Here is a 26,728-nt window from a genome sequence, read left to right on the forward strand (position 1 = left end):
CTGTCGAAATACTGAGTGTGACCAACATCCCCTTCTACTGGTCCCATTTTATCCATAGCTAACTGACTAGTACACATTTAATCCAAGATGGTGTTTCTTCTTTGTTCTACTTTCCCGCCAAAAAGCTTTAAACAAAGGAGCTCCCAGGATAGCCCTCCAGAAGAGCTGGACAAACCCCTCCAAGGTATGATGCAGCAGGGCCCCTGCCAATCAGACCTGCTTGGGTGGGGTTAACCAGAAGCAAGGCCAGCCTCCCAGCCAATCAACCCTAGGGGGGGGAAAAGGCCAGATAAACCAGAGGGGAGGGCTAGAGAGTTGTTGTTGTTCGTCTGGGGTGTAACCTGGCTGCGGCAGGTCACCCTCCTCTGTGGTTCCTTTGAATTGATCCTAGCTGAGGCAGGAAGACTCCCTCCAACAGTTTGGATTTCCCTACCTCCCAGAGGACTGTTTATACCTGGATCCCCTTGAGGTATTGTTATTCGGTGGATTTACCCAAAGGCACTTTGCTCCTTACCCCTTTGAAATTGCCCAAAGGAACTGACTTTGTGTTGGATTGGCCTGGAGGGCGTGTGCATCTTGATGTGGATTGCTCCAAGGGAAGCTCTGTTTTGGACTTGGGGATTTCACATGCTAACTCCGTGTTCCTGATCTACTGCTTGTTTTATATCTGTAATAAACTCCTGTGTAAACCCTTCTTACAAGTGTGGTATTTCCCTGTGTGTGCTAGTTGGTCATACGTCACATGTTTACGTGACACAAGTCATACACAATTTCCGCAGAACTTTGGAGCAGCACTTTCTGGTGGGAAGTCTAAGAACAGAAAATAATACAATGCCAGTTATTGCCATAGGGCTACATACCAGTGGCATATCTAGACGTTTCTTGGCTGCTCAGCAGATTCTCTTTAGGGTCTGACACTGTTTGAACCTCGGGGAGATTATTTATTTACTGGTTATAAAAGACTTGGGTGACTTGTCACCTTCCCCCGAGACCATGATACCTTTCTAACTGATTGATAGTAGAAGAAGAGGGTTCAGTAGCTCAAGATAGTAGATAAGACACAAGATTTTAATAAACATATTTATTATCAAAATGTTTATTAAAATCAACCACAAGTCTCATGAGACAAACCTAAAGAGAACTAGGGACTTTTTCTTGTCACATGCACATACTGTAATAATGTCGATTGATGGAAATACAAACTCTAACTATAGACTATATGTTCACATACAATATCTAATTTTATTGAAAGGCATTTATAGGTGAACGTAAGTTCTATACTATACATCTAGGCCTTGTTTCACGTCCTAAATATCAACCACAAAAAATAGTGTGTCTTGAGAACAAGAACAGCAGCCTAATTTATGTCCCCTACAGCAGGGATTTTTTAAACATTTTTTTTATGTTGTCCCCATTATACCCTTCAAAATTTCACTCTAACGAGCCTTTAGACTTACTCAACCAATATCCATTTCACTGGGTCCCTCTAGGGCAGAGGTCCCCAACCTTTTTTTACCAGTGAGCAACATTTAGATAAAAAGTTGGAGAGCAACACAAGCATGAAAAATGTTCCTGGGGGTACCAAATAAGGGCTGTGATTGGCCATTTGGTAGCCCCTATGTGGACTGGCAGCCTATAGGAGATTCTGTTTGGCACCTGGTATTTATGCAACATAAAATTGTCTCCAAGTCAGGAATTGAAAAATAAGCTCCTGCTTTGAGGCCACTGGGAGCAACATCCATGAGTTTGGTGAGGAACATGTTACTCACGAGCTACTGGTTGGGGATCACTGATCTATACACAGTACAACAGTTGTTTATCACTCACATGCAGGTATTTCTTTTACTAATCTGGGTGGCCCAGTTTTTGTTTACTTGTCCAGTGATTGTAAAATTGATTGACTTCTGAATGTCCAAACTGCCGATGCTACACACAAACCTGACACAAGTCATCACAGTGCAATTCTATGGAAAAAAACAAGATACACAAGGACATTGGTATGAAGGGTAATTAGATGAGAACCCAATGGAATCAAGGGATGGGTTAGGCACTAAGGGGATGAGAATTAGTTTGCTCTGCAATTGGATCAACACTGTTGATATGCAAAAGACAGGCCATGAGAGCACATTGTTTAGAAGGAACGTTAGAACAGAACCGCAGTATTTTCTACTAATCAGCTGGCCCCCACTCCATCCAACTCAGCATAGAATGGAGAAGAGCATAGATGTGACAGATCTAAGCATATATGATCATATGTGACAGGGGAAATGTCAGATGACTCATCGCTGTTCGCTGGATTTTCTAAGCAGTTATTTTAATATGGTGATCTGTACCACACAAGAATTTTGACCGAAAAGTGGTCTATAGTGCCTAAGACTTTTACACAGTACTACATAAAAAATAATAATAATAACACAGCCACTTGAAAACTAATGTTAGAATAAGCTTGAGATGGACCAAATCCAAATGATGGAGAAGATCTTGAAGTTGAACCAAATCCCTCGATTCTGTCCATCCATAGAAAAAGAAGCTTAGTGAGACAGAAAATTTGAGCTTGGAGTTTACCAGAACTGGACGGACTTAATTTTTCTCCACAAACACTTCCTTATTGGTTATTTCCCCAGTGTTGATACAGTTAGTCGTGCTGTTGCTTAGTTCTTCCTACAAATAAAAAAGGAATTAGGAAATATGCTCTGTAAAAGCTACACGTCAGGTCAACTCCCCACAACTGAATTTTTGTGCATCCAATAAAAGGAAACTGTACTTAGGTATAGTAAGAAACTACTCCACTGTAGTGATGGGCGAATCAATTTGGCAGTTGCGAATTTGCGGCGAACTTCCGCGTTTCGCTGGTGCTGAATAAATTTGCGAAACTGCGGCGAAAATTCGCCACCATCAAAAACATTTGGATGCGCGTCGGAAAAGTCGCCCATTGACTTTAATGCGGGCATCAAAATTTACGCAAATTGATGCGGGTGTCAAAAACTGCTCCACTGCTATAACTGGATGTTGTCAGTCATCAAAGAAGTTAATTTTAGGCCCCCCATAAATTAAAGAATTTGATCTGTCGATATATTTACAATGCCCATTAATCGGGGCTCCATTGTGCCCACTACACTCCTTGCAGTAGCAAGTTCTGCTTCATATTCTCCTAATCTTTGCCTGTAGATAAAGACATGACCCCATGTCTGTAAATCCCACTGCATGCTAACTATTGGTTTGCATCTGAGGGGCTGATTCATCCCCAAAATGTGTTTGTTTCTCCTGGATTCTTTAAGGGCAAATAAGGTCTTGAGTTGTATTAAAAGGGGCATAGATTCACGGCAGGAAGAGGTCATTCTTCCACTGTATAGAGCACTGGTAAGGCTCCATCTAGAATATGCCGTACAGCTTTGGTCTCCATCACTCAAACAGGACATTATTGTATTAGAGAGGGTACAGAGAAGGGCAACTAAGCTGGTTACAGGTATGGGAAATCTTAGCTATGAGGAAAGATTGGCCAAGTTGGGGTTTTTACACGGGAGAAGAGGCGCTTAAGGGGTGATATGATAACTATGTATAAATATATAAGGGGATCATATAATAATCTCTCTAATGCTTTATTTACCAGTAGGTCTTTCCAGCTGACACAAGGTCACCCATTAGAAGAAAGGAGGTTCTGCCTAAATATTGGGAAGGGGTTTGTTACAGTGAGAGCTGTGAAGATGTGGAATTGTCTCCCTGAATCAGTGGTACAGGCTGATACATTAGATAGGTATAAGAAGGGGTTGGATGGTGTTTAGCAAGTGAGGGAATACAGGGTTATGGGAGATAGCTCATAGTAAAAGTTGATCCAGGGACTGGTCCCATTGCATCTTGGAGTCAAGAAGGAATTTTTTTCCTCTGAGGCAAATTAGAGACTTCAAATGTTTTTTTTTTTGCCTTCCTCTGGATCAACTAGCAGTTAAGCAGGTTATATATATAGACTTCAAAGTTTGAACTTGATGGACTTTTTTTCTTACTATGTTACTATGTATTTTTGCCACATTTGTTCAACAGGTATAAAAGTTACATTTTTAGGGCATGTACTACTTTTCTCCCGAAGCACTTAGTGGCCAAGACTTTTCAATACTTGCAACAATTTTGAGCAGAGTTTTTGGCCCTTTTAGATCTGGTGAAAAACAATTAGCGAATAGGGCCAAGATATTTGATTTGAAAAAACACCACCTGCACTCAGAACTGGTCCCCTTGATTTTGACAGGTTTTTCTTGGTCCAAAATTACGAGGTCTTACTTCCCTACTGTGCAAAAATAATACCCTGAGGGTCATTTTTGAATGCAGCTACAAGTGCAGAGACTGTACATATTGACACAATTCAATGAGGCACTTGCTTCCTGGACTGGCCTGGACCTGGTAGTAGCTCCATTATTTCTACAGTGGTTTGCATCAGTAGACGCACCAAACTTGTGCCCAGTGAATCAGAAACTATGAAAATGCTAGAAGCAACTTGCACCCGATTTGTATCAAAAATGCAATTGTACCTGATGTGTCTGAAGAATACAATTGCAGAATTATAGGTACATAACCTGGCAAAACGTATCCATAAATGCACATTGTACTTGTGTTCGTAAATGACTCCTCCAGAGATTTAACTAGAGCTCGGAGCAGGCAATGGAAATGACAGCTACGGGTCCCAGGATGAGTGACCAGTGGTACATAACAATCCCATACATGCAATGTTTGTTTTTACCTCCGAGACGACGATACTTGGTTTCTCCCACACAACAGTCTCCTTTAACTTCACAGGGACCAGGACAATAACAGAGAGTGATAATGATCTCTGCCCTTGATTCCCAACCTGCCAGGGACACAGCAAACATCTGATTCAAAATACAGATAATTTTTGCTCTTATTTTCTATGATCATTTTTGGCCACTTTTGAGTGCATGCAAAGTGATACATTCAAACTTAGTGATGAAAACACAACATCATTCTTCAAATGTAAATATTTAATAATAAATTAACGTCCAACTTTCAATAAAGATTAGTTCCATCCATGTTTCATATCATATAAGTGCATTTTATTGGGGTGAAAACATCCATTGTGCCTACACATAATTGTGTTGTGGAACTTCTTAGCAAATATATGAGCTTTTACTGGGATATATGAAGATGTCACCTGAACCATAAACTTCCTGTAGCTGGTCAGACCCAAAGGTATTGACTAGTAAGGTTCGGTTGTAGTCATAAGACTCAGTTTGGCAAGGAAGAGAGAGAGAGAGAGAATGAGTGAGAGAAAGAGAGACATACTGTTGCTTGAGCATTGGGCAAATATGATTCCATACGAGACAGACATGAACGCGTATACCCTCAAGACTCTTTACCATAAGGGTCTATAATGCCTTTGCACCCCAAGTTCTATAAAACACACAGTCAAAGCCTAAACACAGATACAAGAGGACTGTCTAAATAGAATTAACTTGCCATCTTACTCTTGTGTACCATAGAGAGATTACTCAGCTTGGTGACATTATACTTTAATCAACCATAAGTCAGCAAGATACCAGTCACTATTATGGCACCCATTCAGTATGCACACATTCTAAATGATTTAAAGGCTCCAAGATGGTCAAACTGAACTAAATTCCAAAAATATGCTATTGTTAACAGTTTAGTTAGAGTACAGATCTACCTACCTTGTACACGTGCTTCACACCACGCACAACAGAACGTCTTTCTGAGGAAGAGTAGTTTGTGTACTTGGTGGATTCTTCAAGGCTATGCCAATAGAATAATGTAGAGTTATGGCAGAAAAAAATGAACAAAATATACAATAATGTCAGGGATTGATCTAATCTTTTGTACCCCATTCGCAGCTTGTTCTACATTTCTACTTTTAACATACCTTTACCATATTAAGAGAGAAGTCCAGCCAAACTTAACTGGGTAGAACACTTCGGTGGCCAAATAACTTCCAACATCCACTTGACAATCATACCAAAATAATTGGATCTGCTCATGATAAAGCCTAAAAGAAGCAATATTCTTATTTGTTGCTCCAAAGTAGTGACCTGTTTTTTGAATCCAGTTATCTGCCCTATCCATCATGATGCTCTATATCATCTTTGCATTGCAATGGACTTATCCCACATACCTGGTGATAGTCACATAGATTCCATACACCACTTTTAATTGGGCAGTTGATTTCATTAGGTCATTGGGTGCTCCTCCATTGTCACTGCAGAAAAATGTAGGATTCAACTCTAGCACAACTTAACATAATCCAGTGCAGAACTATAAAAGGAAAACTTTTGTTCAATCAGAAAGGATGGGTGCAAGTGGGGGGGACTGGGAGAATGTGGAGCATTGTGTGTAGACCATAAGGCAGGGAGTGAAGTTGGTGGATTGGAATGAGGGTCAAGTAAGGGGATTGTGAGAGGGGTGAAATTGGGGGTAGCATTGGAGGATGGTGATCATATAGGGCATCAAGCCAATTAGTAATGACTGGCCATAACTACTTGTCCGGCTCAAAATTGCCGACGTCAATTCCGACGTCGACATTTTCGATGCTGGTGTCAATTAAATGGAAGCTAATTGACTTTAATGTGCGTCAAATGTCACCAAAATTCGCGAATTTCACGGCGAAACGGGACAAATTCGCCCATCACTACTGATGACCATTCAGAATAACTAGATATAACCGTTCCTATTTGATCTGTAGAGGTGCTGGGTGGTTGGTGCATCAGCAGAAAGTGAGGGAATCCACTTCATCCCTTGACTTCCTGCTGATGCAATCTTTTTATCCAACTTTTGGTCCAACCAAAACAACAATATTTTGCCATCATGCACAGGTAATTGTATAATATGTGTCCATATTGGTGGGGTGATTGGTCAGATGACTTGAAGGCCAAAAAGCTAATGACCACCTTCAGAGATCTGAGCACACTGATCAATGTGTTGTGTTGCTAATGGAAACACCAAGGAATCAATGGTGAACACCATCAAAGGATGGTTATACTATTTTGTTAATTTTTGCACCTCGCACTGACATTGGGTAAAAAGCCCCTTATGCTCCACAGTTACTCTGGACATGGTTACCTGGTGATATTGGTTGTAATGGTCAAAAGGTTTCCCAGATCAGATGATGAAGAAACATGAAAACTGATCATGAAGATCGCCTGAAAGAACAAAAACATGGAAAATGTAGTTATGCGCTGGCACGCTCAAGATTGAAGGTTCTAGATTTAAACACATTTGTTTTGAAAAATACAGTTGTGTCTTCAGGATGAATTGAATGGGCAATTCAAGCAAACTCATTAGTGCTGCCACAAAACCACAAAATAGCAACCCTTTGTGAAACCTTTTGAGGAAAGTGTACATCTCTAGAGAAATCTTGAGAATGAATTGCTACCCGCAGATGAAACCCATTATAAAATATCAAGCAAGCATCAATTTTACGCTAATGACGTTCATCTCCATCTTTTTAATGAACCCATAAACTCTGTACAAGAAATCAGTTGAAGATCGGGAGGTTATGACAATCAATCCTACATCAGGCTGCATATTGTCCATGACTGATACTGGTTATAAACAAAATGCTTCCGCATTATAACCCATTTATTGCCTATTATTGCTGCCAATAGTTCTCTTACCATAGCATTGGGTCTCAGCAGAGGGTTGTTGATATTGCATACAACATATCTCTCTCCCTCAGGAGTCGAACATTTAATTGTCATCAGGCGCCTGTTGCTCTGAAAGATGGAATATTGAAGGTCAAGGTGGACACACCATTTAGGATCTATAATAATGACAGCTAAGGTTTACAAGTAGCAATCACAAATTCAAACACAGAAATACAGAACTGATTATTTTACTTTCAAAGACCTGTTCCCAGTTTATACAGACTAAAACATTTCAACAATATATAGAAGGTTAAGCTTATGGTCTACTAATAAAAAGGAAACATGTTAGTTACAGTATTATTTTTCTTAGTTTATGGTAGAGGAACTGTGTTACAGTACTCACATTGTAGTAGTACATATGGCTTAACTTAATACATTGTCAATGGTTGATACAAGACATTGTATTTACACATTTAATGCATTTAAAGAACATACATTTAACTATTTAAAAATATAATCTACATCCATACATGTCTAACTTCTAGATTATCGATGGATAGCAAAAAAATGAAAGGCATCTCCAACTTGCTAAACGTTCCAATAGTATTATTGGACCAGTCCCTGGATCAACTTTACTAAGAATTAATTTCATTTTCAGCCTTGTTTTTTTCATACTATAACCAAGAACCGAGGATGAGTTAGAGACTGTCACAAGTAGCCTCCAAAGCACCTACTAGATGATGGGTTTTGAAATGATGCCAGTAGGGTTGCAAACAATTGGCCAAACATCAGTACCTGGATAAGAGACGACCTCCTATAGAACAGTCCTGAGGGGTGAGTTATAATAGCTCGAGAGTTGTACGAATCTTCCCCATAGTTCTGCACTGAGAGAGTGACATTAACCTCAAGAGACACCCCCACCACGAGATGCCTGAGACTGCAGTAAAAAGAACAAAGAGATTGTAAAGGAACATCTGAGATATATAAGGATTAGTCATTAAGGTCAAAACAGTTGGTCTTCTCTACTTTATGACTAAAATTGTAACTGTAACGTGTACAATACTGTTTCTACTCACTTTACAAAGCTGGCATTGATCCTTAGATCATCCTGGCATTGTCCATCACTCCCACAGTTCTCCTGAAAGGAAACCTGAGGAGGTACAAGAGATGGCAGAAGGGGTTCCTCAAATATTTTATCTGAACATCTAGAGAGAATTAATCTCTGTACTATATTGACACAAAAAAGGGAATGAAAAGAAAGTATTAAGTCAGCAACATAACCTTCTGAATGGAGCAGGTTCTAAGACATTTTAGTAAATTTATCCAACTTAAAATTGCACGGGGCGTGGCAGAAGTTGCATAATTCCTGTTGACTGAACTGGTTCCTTGACTGATCTTACCAAATGGGTCTTCTACATGTCCTCCTAGACTGGCCAATAATCTGTTCATTCAGCAATAAAGCTAATTATGTGATCACTGATTTAAATCAGAGGCTAACTAACTTTTATGTTATAAAATTAGACATTGGTTACAATACCACATTAAACTAAGGCAACAAGACCCTTACCTATAGATAAGTTCCAACATTGATGTTGGAAATTCAATTAGTTTTGAACAAAATTGCTCTCAGAACCTGCAGTTCCTGTTATTTATAATCAGCTGTAAGAGCTCAGAAGCATACGAGTTTTTAGAAATGTAGAAATGATGATAATCATTGATGATGGGTGACTATTGATTGTTGATAAACTGCTGATACACCTAAACATATATGGGCAAATTCACTAAAATTCGAATTTTCACCAGCTAAGGCTCCGCCACACTTCGCGCTACCTTGCCAGGTGTAAATTCATTACCACTACGCTAATTCACTAAAATGCGAAGTTGCGTCTGAGCAGCCCAACACTGGCGAAGTTTCGCTAATGTAAATTCATCACCGCAAGCATTTCATAGCGAACTTTCGCTAGCATTCTGCTTAGCGTAACTTTGTTAGTACTCGTTTGCATACGGCGGGTACATATAGGTCGTCTTTATTAGAGATGTTGGTGCAAATGATTGAAGTGGCTACTTATTAAAAATGTCCAAAGAAGCATAATAAAAACAAAAAAGAAATCCTCTAATGCCCTAGACATGAGCCCAAAAACAAATGAGCAATGCCCCTCAAATTGGTAAAAAAAAATGTTAACACAAAAATATATAACAGTTTGGAAGGCAATCCCGCTTTAAAACTTTTAGAACTTTTATGACTTTTCGGCAAACAGGATATGATGTCACTGACATAAGATTGGGGAGGATGTAGCTTCATCTTATCAGTTCACCAGGTCTGTGGTGGCGAAGGAAACTCTGGCGAAAGGGGTAACTTTGCACAGTGGCGGAACTACCGGGGGTGCAGAGGTGCGGCGGTACCAGGGCCCTGGCCCCTGCACCCCCGATGGGGCCCGCAACCCAACAGAGGGATAAAATTGTTTCCAGATTTTCAAATGCACGCTCCTCCAGTGGCGCACTATGTGTGACGTCACCGGCGGCGCAGGGTTGCGGCGCCAATATTCATCTTGGTTTTGGCAGCCCCTGCCCTTCCCCCTCGGCTCTCTGGCAGCTCTGGCCTGGCTCTTATCGCAGAGCTTTTGAACTGCATCGTAGAGAGGAAGGGGGGGCCAGGGGCCATGCCTTAAATAGTATCTAATAATCTAACTGCCCCAACACGATGCGGCTTTGCGTGCGTGCATGCGTCAATGACGTCATTTACATGGCTGCAAGGCAGAGAGAGGCAGAGTTCTGGCGCGTTAGTGTGCCTCGCACCAAAGACATTTGAACAGGGCTTGTTCTATGATGCTTCCTGCTGGCACAGGTACAGATCTGGCTGGGGGATACTGTATATTTTATGCTGCTACTGAAGGCAAATGTACATATTGGGGGCAATATGATCTGATGTATTTTGGGCTGCTGCTGGCACAGGTAAAGATTAGGGTCAATATGGGCTTGTTGGCACAAGTACAGGGGGCAATATTATAGCTGTTGGGCTTGCTGGCACAGGTACATTGGGGCAATATAATGGCTGCTGGCACAGGTACATTGGGGCAATATGGTGGCTTCTGGCACAGGTACATTGGGGTAATATGGTGGCTGCTGGCACAGGTATATTGGGGCAATATAATGACTGCTGGCACAGGTATATTGGGGCAATATGGTGGCTGCTGGCACAGGCACATTGGGGCAATATGGTGGCTGCTGGCACAGGTACATTGGGGCAATATGGTGGCTGCAGGCACAGGTACATTGGGGCAATATAATGGCTGCTGGCACAGGCGCATTGGGGCAATATGGTGGCTGCTGGCACAGGTACATTGGGGCAATATAATGGCTGCTGGCACAGGTACATTGGGGCAATATGGTGGCTGCTGGCACAGGTATATTGGGGCAATATGGTGGCTGCTGGCACAGGCACATTGGGGCAATATGGTGGCTGCTGGCACAGGTACATTGGGGCAATATAATGGCTGCTGGCACAGGCACATTGGGGCAATATGGTGGCTGCTGGCACAGGTATATTGGGTCAATATGGTGGCTGCTGGCACAGGCACTTTGGGACAATATGGTGGCTGCTGGCACAGGCACATTGGGGCAATATGGTGGCTGCTGGCACAGGCACATTGGGGCAATATGGTGGCTGCTGGCACAGGTGCAGATTTGGGGCAATATGGATTGGTTGTTGCTGGTGCAGGTACAGATTTTGGGGCAATACCTTGGCTGCTGCTGCTGGCACAGGTACACAGATTACTGGGGCCAATATGAGGGATTTTTGACCCCATCTGAACAACAATGACTTGTAAGGCTATACATTTATTGTTATTGGTACTTGTTTTTTTTTTTATTCTGGCTCTCTGCAATTCATATTGTAATATTTCATTCAAATCAATTCATAGTTGCTAGGGTAATTTGGTCCCTAGCAACCAGACTGCTGAAATTGCAAACTGGACAGCTGCTGAATAAAAAGCTAGATACCGCAAACCGCAAATAAAAAACATTAAAAAACCAATTGCAAATTTTCTAAGAAAATCCCTCTGTGCACCATATTAAAGTTAATGTAAAGGTGAACAACCCCTTTAATGCTGCACTGATTAACCCTTGTCATTAACACAGAAAAAAATGTATTTCAGACTCCTTTGCTTATATCCTTTGAGTACAGGTATGGGACCTGCTATCCAGAATACTCAGGACCTGGGGGTTTCCAGATAATGGATTTCCGTAATTTCAATCTTCATACCTTAAGTCTACTAGAAAATCACATATACATTAAATAAATTCAATAGGCTGGTTTTGCTTCCAATAAGGATTAATTATATCTTAGTTGGGATCAAGTACAAGCTACTGTTTTATTATTACACAGAAAAAGGAAATTGTTTTTAAAAAGCTGAATTATTTGATTATAATGGAGTCTATGGGAGACTGTGTTCCAATCCAATGCACGGGGGGGGGGGGCGGGGTCGCGCGGGGTCTCGCAGGGTCGCGCAGGGGGGCCTAGTTGTACATTTACATACCAGGGCCCTTAGGAGTCTAGTTATGCCACTGACTTTGCACTTTATTTTATTTGAGGATTAACTGTCGTTCGCCTGAGCAAGTATTTGCCAAGTGATAGGGTGCAAAACTACGCTAGTGACAGTCTCTTTCGCTAAACAATTGTCCTCTAGGCCTGTTGTAGAATTGTCCCTAGCGATGGCCACTTCCCCCTTTAGTAAATCTGCTCCATACTGTGTCCCAATTTTTTGTTCTGGCTCCAAGGGGCCCATTTACTTAGCTCGAGTAAAGGAATAGAATAAAAAAAACTTCGAATTTCGAATGTTTTTTTTGGCTACTTCGACCATCGAATGGGCTACTTCGACTACGACTTCGAATTGAACGATTCGAACTAAAAATCGTTTGACTAGTCGACCATTCGCTAGTCGAAGTACTGTCTTTTTAAAAAAAAACTTCGACCCCCTAGTTCGCCACCTTAAACCTACCGAAGTCAATGTTAGCCTATGGGGAGGGTCCCCATAGGCTTTCTAATGTTTTTTAGGTCGAAGAAAAATCGTTCGATCAATGGATTAAAATCCATCCAATCTAACTATTTGCGCTAAATCCTTCGACTTCGATATTCGAAGTCGAAGGATTTACATTTGGCAGTCGAATATCAGGGTTAATTAACCCTCGATATTCGACCCTATGTAAATCTGCCCCCATGAGTCTTTGTGACCATTACCTGTTCTGAGAGGCTGGTAGGTGACAGATTGTCCAGTTATGGTGAAATTAAGAGCAACATGGAGAGGAGACAGGAGGGGTCATTTATCAACACTGGGCAAATTTACCCATGGGCAGTAACACATGGCAACCAATCATATTGCCGCATTCATTGTTCTACTTGCAGCTGGCTTCAAAAAGCCAATCACTGATTGGTTTCTATAGGTAACTGCCCATGGGCAAATTTGCCCAATGTTGATAAATGAGCCCCAGGGAGTCTTCCACACACTTCTGGAAAGAGATGGAAGAACAATCTGTAAGAGGGAGGGACATGTAGTCATGCCGCTATATAAATGAGAGAATATCACATGAAGTAAAGATACTTGGATCTGCCAGTTCAAGTTGTAAAGAATATTGAGCCGGTGGAGAGAATCACTTACCATAAGTCTTATGTAGTATGTCATACAGTTACGGCCTTTATTTAAAGTGAAAGTTTGCTGCAGTGAATGTTCCATTCTGTCAAACATTGCTCTCTTCTGGGTGTGAACGGCATCAAGTAAGAGAGTGTATGTCATCTGGGCAGAGACTTCTCCTAGGAAATAGAGATACATTTTTCTGAATTGAATTGCATCTCAAATTTAAATCGTGTCGATGAGTTTTCACATTTTTCTCACTGAATTGAAACTGCACCAATATTTCCTTCTCCACTCTACCACCTCACCTGCCGTGGTCTTCCTCTTGCAGGTCACACACACTTTGATAGTTGTAGCTGCCTTTGTGGTATCAGCATCTGGGCATTCATAAGAGGATATTGGTATCTCATGGGGGTTAAAGGTAATGGACACCGAGACTTCAACGACTGTCCGAGACCTATGGACGAGGTAGAGATTCAAGGTGAGGGCAAAAAGCTTCCCAAATAAAGAGAAGTTATTACAACTAAAGCCAAGCTACAAATAGAGGCAGAAATTTGAGCAGAAATGTGGTCACCTAGAATCTAAGAGATCTAGAACTTCAGGCACATAGTAACATTAAGAAGCAATAATAAAAGAATGAACATGTAATATCTGTCACCTTTACACTTAGATTTCATTCTACTTTACTTACCTGAGCACAAGGACTTTCCCTGCACCTCCTATTGACAAATCCGGTAGTGCGTCTCCAGTCATATCCAGATTCCCACTCATTGACCTTCCAAAGAACATGAGTCCTTTAGCAAACGTTCTATAGCAATCTTAGTTATTGTTGCCCAGCAAGCTTAAGAATGAATAAAGAATGAAACAGCAGACAGACCTGGTTGAAGAGATACAATGTTCTTGTTGGTCTGTTAGAAATACTATAACAATATTGTACAAGGTCAGCAATTGGGCTTGGAGGTCTTCTCAGCTAACAATACTGCATAGGATAGCATTCGGACTTAGATGTCTCTTCAGAGCTTGACTATAAAAGAAAGCTTTAACTTTGGTTAGTAGCTTCACCTTAGATTTATGAGGTTGCCTTGGACCCACCAGGAATATGGATCATCACTTGATTATCGGGAACCTGAGAGTCATGCACCAAAGGCTGTGAAGCTCCCTGATTGTGCTGAATTGATGCTGAACTGGCTATTCTTATAATTACCATTATATGAATCGAAGTATTTTTCTACCTTTATGTTATGTTTTGGGTAGCCGAGGATGAGTAGAGTATACCAGTGCTTTACTAGCAGACTTATGCAGCCATTACACAAAAGTAACTTTTTGCTTTCAATTTTAAGCTGTCCAGGAAGTATGCACAGTATAAGTCTTAGCACAATGACATCTACAGGCCATTTGTATAAATACCACACTTTACTTGTGTTTGTGTAAGTTATTGCTCACAAGCAATATATGAAAAGGTTTACTCACTGATCCTGTATATTTGTATTAATATGAATTCATACAGTTATTAATATTTATAAAGGTTCACCCCTTTATAAGACTCTAGATATCTATTTAAACAGATAAATTCATGTTTGTACTATATCTAATTAATTAATTAATAACAGTACTGTCAATGGGGGCATTTAAAGGTTTCATTCCACAGACCAGGACATCATAATTTAAAAAGTTCATTGAAATTGTAAACAAATACTCAAGGGTGCCTGTAGCGTGGTGTCTGGTTGCTCTCTGTATCTCTTGGCCGACTCTCAACACCGTCACAACACTGGGGGTTGCATAAAACACTTAGGGGCCGATTTATCAAAAGTCGAGTTGACCTTTTTTTCTCGAATCAAGAAAAACGCAGAAAAAAAATGGGGAAAAAATTTGCTAGAATCTTCTGAAACCTCGAATAGTGGAAATTTCTTATAGAAAAAAAACTATGAAAAGTTACCAGCAAAAAACTCGGCAAGTAAAAGCTGACGAGGTTGTATAGGAGTCAATGGGAATGTTCTCCAACAACTCGAATTATTTATTTATTTTCGCAGTTTATTAAAACATTTGAGATTTCCAACCTCATTGAAAATGAATGGGACAATGAGATTCTCACTGGCATGCAACTTTTTTTCCAGTGGACAAACTCTTGCAGGAATATTCTTGACATGTTTATCTCTTAAATAGACTAGCACTCGATAAAAAAAAAAAACGGAGCACAAGTTTTCTGTGCTTTTTTTTAACAAACATTGATTTAGAAGACAATAACCAGGAGTTTCCACACAGCTCATGCTCAGGAACAGTTTATTAATCACAAATACAACTTGCAAAGTGTTACTTGCCCAATTAATTAAACCAGAACTTGCAGCTCTAGCTCTAGGCCTACCTTCCCCACTTCCTGCTTTTTTTTATGGAGGTATTAGTCCATATTGATCCTAATTCTTCTTCTTCTTGTGTGCCTATCTGGGCGAGGTATCGCCAGGACACTGGTTCTTTACTTCTTCCTTGTTAGTGCTCAGCTGCTCGGCGAATAAACCTACACCTACCTGTCACCTACACATAACTCAGTCTCTACAATGTCATACAGTTATCCTTCTCATCAGAAAAAGAGGACGCGATGCCCTGCTCTCCATCATATGTAACTTCTCCCTGCATAACTGTGCTTCCTATTGGCCAAGCAAACAAGTAACAACTTCTATATTATATAAATGTATCCCACTTCTTACGTGCATTTCTGCATTTTTAAATTTTTGGTAGATTGTAGTTTCCATTTACCTGTTGATGTTTTAATAAAATCCCTGTTTTATATTTATGCTTATTTAAGTACATATATGTGAGTTCTGAGCATAGCAATGCATTCTATCTGCGACTAAAACTTTCATGCAAGGTGACCAAGGCTTTGAGGGGTTTATAATCGAAGATGGTGTCCAGTATGGGAGTGCTGGGCTCCAGTAAATTCTTATTCATAATGAATGCCTGGCTCTGATATTAAGGGGCATTTTGTTTTCCATGTAAATTCGAGTTTTCTAGGTTATTTTTGAGTCAAAAATAGGTTTTACTGGTTACAAAAAAAACTAGAATTTTTCTAGATTTATTATACCCAGATCCTGGAAATAACCTGAATCTGAAAACACACCATTTAAAATCTGTCGAGGTCATGTAGAAGTCAATGGCAGAGATCCCTTGAACCATTTGAAGATGTTAAAGGACCAGTAACATCAAAAAAAATCAGTCGAACATCGAAAAAAAACCCACCAAGACAAATGAAACTTTAAAATCGCAAAGTCTTTATTAAAGGACCAGTAACATTAAAAAATGTTATCTTAAAAAATCGGTTCTATAAGCTACAAAAAACTGTCATGCCCCAAAACCCCAATATGGCATAGTTTATATTTTTTTAAAAAAAAAAATTCCAAAAAACCTTCTCTCCATTAACCATGGAGAACGGCAAAAAGGCGACCGCACGCACTCCCAACGCTGTTCCTTCACATAGCACTTCCGGCATTAAGGAACCCGTAAGTTGGAGCTAATTCAGAGCAGCCGGGAGGTATGTATTGCTGTGCTGACTGGGGAGAGGCAGAAGGGCTAAACAGGCTTTGGTGAGTGAACGGTTTGACAAGGGGGGCTATGGGGAGGGAAAGGCTGCACTGCGGGGAAGACAGAGATGCGGAGGGGATGGAACGGACCGGAACTGCTGGGCAAGGGAGACTGTGGAATGTGAAAAGGTGCGGGGGAGGGAAATGCTGCACTGCGTGGAAGACAGAGATGCGGAGGGGATGGAACGGCTGGGCAAGGGGAGAGAGAACGGATAGGCAAAACAAGCTGCAGGAAGAATGAGAAAAGTGAGGGGAGAGGAACAGCTGGGGAAGAGTGGCTGGGGGATAGAGGGAACTGAAGCCGGCAACTTGGTTGCTAAGTGACAGCGACGCCACAAAACAAGAAGCCAGGTCAAGACCTGGAAGAGGCTCACAGCAGCGCGCACGTAGGGGAGAACAAGGGAGAAGAAGCAAGAAGATGGTAGGGACCCCTTGGACGCCGTGGGACAGTGTCGGTTTGAGTTTCTTCCGGTGTCTTACTCAAACAGCAGGAAAGAGCAGCATATTGGAGGTAAGTAATGTATATCTATTATTTTTTATTATGAATTAAAAATGGTGTTACTGGTCCTTTAAGAAATAACTTACCAAAACTCCCCTTGTGCTCCTCTTCAGAAAGCGATCGGGCAGTGCTCGATTTCTCCTCCCTGCCTTCCTTATATGAGATAGCCAGGGAGTAGAAATTGAGCGCTGCACGATAGATCATCGATGTGTCGCCTTTTCTGAAGAAGAGCAGAAGGGAAGTTTCGGTAAGTTATTTCTTAATAAAGGCTTTGCGAGTTTAAAGTTTAATTTGTCTTGGTGTTTCTTAAATTGGTACCATTCAAGTTGTGAGTTCATTCGAGGTCTAAAAAAGCTGACATAACTCTAAAATTCAACCTTTGATAAATAACTCCCTAATTGAGGCAATGATGGCTTGGCACAAAAGGCTGATTGATACATTGGTAATCATACAATACTTCCTTACCTGGATGTAAGCCGTTCTGAAGCCCTCCTTCTGTCCAGGAAATATGTATATGGCCCCTTGGTTTTGGTCTTCATATGGTGCCCCCACTGCCAGGTCAATAAGTTTGTCTCCAATCAAATCTGGTAAGAGGCACATGGCAGAACCAAAATGACCAAAGTATAGAGTTGGGTCCCCTTGCAGAGTGACGGGACATGAGGCTGAAGCCTTTGAGACCTGTGAGCAAAACATCCAACACAATTTAGTAGAAAAGGTCCATAAATCTTCAAGAGCGATCATGTTCTATTACCATATATCCTACAGCACACTGGTAAACACACCTGGGTATTCTTATTATTGTAACTATTAGTCTTTCATGGCTAAATTATAGGGATTTCGAGCACCACTTTACCCTTCCCACCTCACTAAGAACACTGAAACACACACATAGATATTCTTATGTGTTTTATGTTTTGTTTTTTACTCTGATAGAACATTAGCAACACCTTTATAAAGGTAGGAACTAAAGCCAAACCATGATGATGTCATGGCACCTCATATCATTATGAAGCAAGATTTTGTCATTATACAATGATACAAACCCCATGAGCCTGACATTAACCCTGGTACATCTTACACTGGTATTAACATGACACAGGAACACACGACCTCCTGGAGTGTTAGGCGTATAATAGGTTGGTGCCCCCACCAAAAGGAGAAGCTGTGAATTGACAAAGCCTCCATTCAGCACCGACCCGAAGTATGAACCAATCTGAAAAATAAATCCAGATGTGAAATTTCCACTAAATCAACAGGGTTCATGAAAGGGTGTTCTGACGATTCTTGTAATTATATATTAACCAAGCCTGAATAAAAAACTTAAATCCATCAACGTCAACTTTTTGCTCATATAATTCCTGCCAAACTGGAATCTGATAAGAAACTATTTTTGTAGAACCCTATCTTTGTAGGATAAGTTGATAGTCATCTACTTCAAAGTTTTTAATATTCATAAAAAAGATGGAGAAAGGAATTTCCCAGAATTCTTACTGTTGTGAATGCAAATAAACTGGCAGCCACCAGGGTGCAGACATTAAGCATATGTTGCTTACCTTCTCTCCGCTAATAACAGCTCTCTGGTTCCATTTGGAGGAGTGCAGGTCTTTCTCATAGATGAGGACACTTCCAGTGTGTTGGTATCTTGGTGCACCAATGGCAATCAGATTTGGTGACAATTGATGCACTGAATACCCTGTTAATAGATTAATATGTCAAAATCTGTAGCATCAACCTCCTCCTCCTATAATATAAATTACTACCAGGCATATACCTCTTTTGCTACATTTTCTGGAGTGGCTTTAAGATAAATACATAAAACAGAACATTCCACTGGTCGATGGCCACTCTACATTTGCTTGAGGGATTATTACATTTGCTATAGGGGTGATGGGTCTGAAGTGAGACCTTGACTTTCTAAGTGTCAGGTTGAGAGTCAATAGCGTGTACATCGACCTGGAAAACAACAAATAGGGGGTATATTATTACCAGATAAGGAGGCTCTTCTGTGTTGTTATTGGAAGCCATCAATTCCAAAATAAAGGGGCCACTAATAAAAAAGTTTTTCCATTGCATGAGTCAGTGCTATTGGTGGCCAAAGGATTCATCTAGACCAGTGATCCAAAACAGTGGCTCATGAGCAACATGTTGTTCATCAAGCTCTTGGCTTTTGCTCCCAGGGGTTTTAAAACAGGTGTATTTTTGAATTCATGGCTTTGAGGCACGTTTTGGTTGCATAAAAAGCAATCACTGCCAAACAGAGCCTCCTGTAGGCTGCCAGTCCACATAGGGCCCACCCAATAGCCAAACACAGCATGACTATGAAGATTTTCATTCATCCAGGTCATGGTATATCTAGTATAAGCAAATCTAAAACAACTGGACTTGCACAGCACTTATCTTGCATCACCCAGGAACATTTTCAAGCTTGTGTTGCTCCCCAACTCTTTTTACATCCGAATGTTTCTGGCGGGAAAAAAGATTGGGGAACCCCGATTTAGCCCATTGAACTCCAGACAGACAGCCCTGGCCTACATAAAGAAAAGCCACATCCCTAATGACAAAAATATGAGACTGAACCGAGGCTATATCAGGAAGGAAGTAGATTCAAACTAACCTGTTTTCAACCCATACTGTACCTTTGCTAATTGCAGTATATTTAAGGATCTGCTCACCCAGATAAGCTGCCTTCATGTCTTTTTGATTTTGTGTTTCATTTATCCAAATGCTCTTCGTCTGTCCCTTTGTGTACACAGAAGCTCCACCTGACCAGTTGAAGGCCCCAACTGCCCCAATCACAGTAAGATTCTGAGAAGAAGAATATGACATTAATGAATCACTTGTACAACATACCATGAGTTATGACAACTCATACACTCACAACCAAAAAATAAAGCCAAAAATAAACTTTACAATAATAAAAAGCATGGAAATACAGACATTTCAATAGGTTTTATCATTCCTTATCAAAAATAAAATGGGTCATTTATTGCACTTGTGTCCATGATTTGGCCAAGTAGAAAGTCCAGTGTAAGGTACAGAGAGAAGTTTTAGCAGCTGCAAGACACATCTGTCCTTACAAATGCAGGCAGTATTGTATTCATAGGGGTGAACACAAGTCTGTGTACCCACCAATTTTCCTTTGTTAAGGGCAAGATGCAAAGTGCACAAAACCTGGTGGACTGCAGAATGTTGGGCCTCCAGTAGAGAGTGCAACTGGCCATAAAAATGGATTTCAATGTTCTCATTTAAGCAAATGAACCCCATACGGAATTAAGAAGCAAAGTGCTGTTACAAATACACATTGGAGTCACTTAAAAATACAGTTAATAAAGACTTACAGATGATAGAGCTGAGCTGAACCCATCCTGAGACATCTCTTTATGAAAGCCACTTCCAGTCTGTACCTGTACACCTGGGGGAGGTTGGTAAAGGGTAGTTAGTGACAGATAAATGAAGGTGGTTGAAGAAATACTACTAGTTAACACTTTTTCGGACATGGTGTACAGGATGCTTCTTATTGGTTAGTTGTTCACTGGTCCACTCCATTTTTGTAAGGGAGAGCAAAACACTAGGGGCAAATTCACTAAGTGCCGAAGCGCCGAACGCTAGCGTTAATTCGCTAGTGTTTGGCATTTTCGTTACTGCGCAAATTCACTAACGAACGCTGGCGTAGTTTCGCTAGTGTTACTTCGCACCCTTATGCCAGGCGAATTTTCGCTAGCGATGTAACTACGCAAATTCACTAACTTGCGCAGTGTACTGAACGCTACCTTTTACGCTAGACTTCCTTCGCCACCTCAGACCTGGCGAAGCGCAATAGAGTAGATAGGGATTGTTTCAAAAAAAGTCAAAATTTTTTCTAAGTCCCAAAAAACGCTGGCGTGTTTTCTACATTATGGGTGATAGGCTGAAAAAGATCCTTCCCCCCTACATTTCCTGACTCATGGCAACTTACCTAGACAGTGGGCACATGTGTAGGGCAAAATAAAATTTTTATTTGAAGATTTGAAGGTTTTCTAGGCATTTGTAGTGCTGATACGTATTCCTCCATTGAAATTTTAATTTCGCGCCGTATGCAAATTAGCCTTCGCTAGCGTAACTTTGCTTTACATAGCGAATCAACGCTAGCGCAACTTTGCGACCTTACGCTACCCCTGAGCGCAACTTCGGATTTTAGTGAATTTGCGGAGCGCTGGCGAAACTATGCCTGGCGAAGTGCGGCGAAGTTGCGCCTGGCGCAACTTCGCATCTTAGTGAATTTGCCCCATGAGCAAAGCCCAAAGCTTTATAGGTATGTAAAAACAGAATTGAGCTTTTTCGTGACCCTATGACTTGACTGACTTGAACCTAATGGGTTTATAAAGCACAGTTAGAGTAATTCTGCTCAAATTAAATGGGATCTAAATCCAAACATAAAGCTGTCCTACTGCTCCCCTTAGTTATCTTTAGATGTTGACAAAAAACATAATTACAGATGCAAGAGCAGGGCCGGAGCTAGTGGTAGACCTGTTCTGCCTACCCCTAGTTCGTAGTCACTTCCCTCTGCTGCATGACCCTTCCCTTCTGCCGATTCCTCTTCCCACTCTGCCCCTCCCCATTGCCACTTCCCCTTCCCACTGCAGCCCTCTGCCACTTCCCCTTCCCACTACGGCCCTCCCCTCTGCCACTTCCCCTCCCCACTCTTTCCCTCCCCTCTGCCTCTTCTCTTTTCCACTCCGGCCCTCCCCTCTGCCACTTCCCCTCCCCTCTTTCCCCCCCCACTCCCCACTCTTTCCCTCCCCTCTGCCTCTTCCCCTTCCCACTCTTTCCCTCCCCTCTGCCTCTTCTCTTTTCCACTCCGGCCCTCCCCTCTGCCACTTCCCCTCCCCACTCTTTCCCTCCCCTCTGCCTCTTCTCTTTTCCACTCCGGCCCTCCCCTCTGCCACTTCCCCTCCCCTCTTTCCCCCCCACTCCCCACTCTTTCCCTCCCCTCTGCCTCTTCCCCTTCCCACTCTTTCCCTCCCCTCTGCCTCTTCTCTTTTCCACTCCGGCCCTCCCCTCTGCCACTTCCCCTCCCCACTCTTTCCCTCCCCTCTTTCCCTCCCCTCCCCACTCTTTCCCTCCCCTCTTCCCCTTCCCACTCTGGCCCTCCCAACTCTTTCCCTCCCCTCTGTCGCTTCCCCCCTTGCGTGCATGAGCGAGGTTGCCGGCTGGATTGCCTAGGATGCCTGGTCGGCTTGGCCCAGCCCTGTGCAAGAGAATTGACCAATGAGAATGCTGATTCCTAACATCGTGCTGTGATCTTACATTCAGATATTATTAAATCATTTGTGGATTGATTATATTAAACTGGAATCAAACATGGAGATAACGGACAAATGGGTTCAGTGCTAGGAAAACTGTGCAGGAACAAAGAATATAGAGCCAGATTTTCGCAGATCGGCAGGAATTTTTTTTTGCATTTTAAGATCCCATTTAAAATACAAACAGGATTAGGTCATCGCCTACCTGACTCCAGTGGAGGGGCAGGTTGTTTTAGATTTATTTCTACTAGATACTGAATATCATGACCTGGATGAATGAACCTCTTCATATACAGCTTAAAGTGGACCTGTCACCCAGACACAAAAATCTGTATAATAAAAGTCCTTTTCAAATTAAACATGAAATCCAATTTCTATATTTTATTAAAGCACTCATAGCTGTTGTAAACTCAATTAAAAATCTCAGCTGTCGATCAAATATTGTCTGCCACTCTTCTATTCCCATGGCAGACAATTACTTTCACTTTCCATTCAGCACTTCCTAGATGTCACTGCTCTCCCCACATTCCCTCAGTTCTCTTTACCATTTAATTGTGTAGCCAGGACATGGGGATGGACATCAGGTCCCCAATTCTGGTGCACAAACAAGATTCTGAGATGATACAAGGCTTGTCTTAATAACTGTGTCCACAAAATGGCTGCTGTCTGCTTGCTATAATTTTGAAATTCCAGACTGAAGGAAACACGATTCAAATAATTTATATAGTCTAATTAAAGTTAATTTTGCTTGAGTAATGTGATAAAATAGGATTTTGAATATTTTTTGTTGGGTGACGGGTCCCCTTTAATAGAATTATTCCCAATGATCCTGACTGGCACAGGGCAATCTGGGATAGATGGGAGCCTTATGCAATGACTAGAGCAAGCAAGCAGAGGGATCTTCATACCAGAAAAGTACATGTGTTCACTAGACACTTGATCAAAAAAAAAATTTTTTACTGCCTGTTTAATGATCTTTCTCTCCTAGTGATACCTTCAATAGCAAATATCTTGTCATGCAGATCCTTCCGGAACTTGCTGAGAGCAGAAAAGTCGCTGACTCTGTAGACATATTTATCAGATGGTCGAGATGCGATAGTAGTCAGCTCAGTAAATGCTGTACCATCAAAGGCCTTTCCAACCTGTCCAACAATCAAAGGGTTTATTCTGAGACACCTGAGATGAGAATAAATGTTATGGTATGTTGTAGGTCCACCACCCCGACATTTGTAATGAAATAAGTGATGTATTTACCCCAATAGCGAATCGCACAACTCCCATGAGTTCTGCCTCTGCAATGGGTCCTGGGTATTCAAGCGAATCTTTATATTTTCTTCCATCAGTTATCACAATAAGAACCTTCTGGGATCCTTCACGAGAGCCACCTCTAGAGATGAAGAGCGACATTGCGTATAACTAAGAATTATAATTATTGCACTTATGGAAATGATACTGATCTAGTGTGAACATCACCAGGTGGAAAAACTAATGTTCCAGTTGTGTAACAATGACCTATGTCCCCAGCAAGAATAGATATCAGATGCATATGTCACAATAGTTGTGCTTATATTGCAACAATCTGAATTATGATATTCCTCTAATAATGGAAGCTACAGTATATAAACAATTTGGATTTGGTATTCTGCACAGAAACATTACACCCTACATAATACTGTGATTGGGGACATTATAGATTTTATATTGTCCAGATACCATCCACTGCCATAATATATTTATGCCATAGGTTAGGACTGTTTGATCTTGGTAATTTGATAGAGGGGCCACTCTTCTCACTTTTACTGGTTTTTAAAGGGATCCTGTCATCAGAAAACAAGTTTTTTTCAAGACGCATCAGTTAATAGTGCTGCTCCAACAGACTTCTGCACTGAAATCCATTTCTCAAAAGAGCAAACAGATTTTTTTATATTCAATTTTAAAATCTGACATGGGGCTAGACATTTTGTGAATTTCCCAGCTGCCCCTGGTCATGTGACTTGTGCCTGCACTTTAGGAGAGAAATGCTTTCTGGCAGGTTGCTATTTTTCCTTCTCAATGTAACTGAATGTGTCTCAGTGGGACATGGGATTTTACTATTGAGTGATGTTCTTAGATCTACCAGGCAACTTTTATCTTGTGTTAGGGAGCTGTTATCTGGTTACCTTCCCATTGTTCTTTTGTTTGGCTGCTGGGGGGGGAAGGGAGGGGGTGATATCACTCCAACTTGCAGTACAGCAATAAAGAGTGATTGAAGTTTATCAGAGCACAAGTCACATGACTTGGGGCAGCTGGGAAATTGACAATATGTCTAGCCCCATGTCAGATTTCAAAATTGAATATAAAAAAATCTGTTTGGTCTTTTGAGAAATGGATTTCAGTGCAGAATTCTGCTGGAGCAGCACTATTAACTGATTCATTTTGAAAATTTTTTTTTCCCATGACAGTATCCCTTTAAGGTAGTTTTTCATTCATTGTTCTTGGCAGAGATGTGAATAAACATTGCCTTTTATCTTAATGTATATGGGATCTTTATAGTTCTGTATTCTATCAGAGGTAAGTCCAATCTTTTTCTATGACAATTTGAGTAATTGTTTATGAAGGACATCCGGTTAGATACAATCTGGTATCTTATCTTATAAATTTACTGTAAATTACACTTATTATGAGCATTGGAGTTGGGTTATTATGGACTAGTGATGCTGGGTTGACCTGAAACCCACAGGGACCTGAGAGTTTACACGTGGTTGGGTTTGTTTGGATTGAAATTTGGCCAACCATTGTGGGTTAGGGTTGGGTGTGGGTCAGACTGGGGAAGTACACTTATTTTCTGCTCCCAACGAGAAGACATGGGTACAGGTTTGGGGGTGGCTTGACAATGGCAACATTTTAGGGTCGGGTGAGGGCCAAGGTTCTGCAGGTTATGGTTTAGTGCCGGTTATGTTTTTCCTGACCTGGACATCACTGGACCATTTCCAATATTACTTTCTTGTAACCACCCCCACCTATAGTTGACTTATAGGGCTGGAGGGGTGATGTGTGTTTGGACAGTCTGATAGCCTTTAACATCTCAAGCATTAAAAGCTGGTATAGACTCATTACTGCCTGGCATCACATGTGGGTAAAGTATATAACCATGGAAATGCCTCTCAAATTAACTTTAAACAATACTATTACATCTGGCGAATCTAATACTACTGTTGGCAGCTACCAGGGCATGGACTGGAAGTGAGGTCTTGGATAAATTGGAGCAGGCAGCTACCATGGAATCACATGGGCCAAAACGAATTGATACCCTCAAGAAATTCACAGCACCAAAGAACAGTATTATCTTTGCCACTGGAACATTTTAATAGGAGCACAGTATCCCAATGGAACAAAACATTTTCATCTAAAAGACTTTAGGAGGAGTATGGCCAATTTTTAAAATTAGGTGGTACTTTGCTTGATTTCCCACCTTGCAGTAGACTTTTCAAAACTAATTGTTGATTGGCTGCTATTACCAACTGTACTTGTGCAATTTAGCATGTTTTGTCAGCACCTCTATATATTACAGTAACAATGGAATATCAACACAATAATTGTGAGCTTCACACCTGATGTGGGAGGGGTTGGCATGTTGTGTTCATATACGTCTTTCCCATGTACGTTTTTTTTTGTTCTATTGACTGGTTTGACACTTACAGCACTTTCTGTATGGCAGTAGCAGTCCAGGTGGTGCCTCCCAGTTGGGTGATCTGACTTATCAGAAAATTATGGTTTCTTGTAGCTAAGAATTTATTGAAATCAAAATGTTTCTTAAAGAGATTTGATTGAATACTGCATGATGGCAAACTGTTGGAAGAAACACGGGCAATTTAAAAAATACAGAAGTAATGGTGGAAATATGGAAAACAGAGGAAATATGGATACTGACATGTTAATGGAAACAGTCTGGAAAAAAACCGATTGGTAGCCTCTGAGAGAAGACTATAACTATTCAGTAGGGAGAGATGGTGCCTATAGTAACAGTGGGATAATAGTCTCTGGGAAGGGAGTGTGACTGTGGGATAACAGGTATAGTAGGGAGAGATGGTGCCTATAGTAACAGTGGGATAATAATCTCTGGGAAGGGAGTGTGACTGTGGGATAGCAGGTATAGTAGGGAGAGATG

General features: G+C 41.2%; 1 pseudogene; it reads right to left on the reverse strand.

Moving 5' to 3' along the window:
• Positions 1–1,725: 1,725 nt before the first annotated feature.
• On the reverse strand, positions 1,726–26,432 carry LOC108701918 (annotated as a pseudogene).
• Between the last annotated feature and the right edge of the window lie 296 nt (positions 26,433–26,728).

The sequence above is a fragment of the Xenopus laevis genome, chromosome 9_10L (genome assembly GCF_017654675.1).
Source record: "Xenopus laevis strain J_2021 chromosome 9_10L, Xenopus_laevis_v10.1, whole genome shotgun sequence".
NCBI lineage: Eukaryota > Metazoa > Chordata > Amphibia > Anura > Pipidae > Xenopus > Xenopus laevis.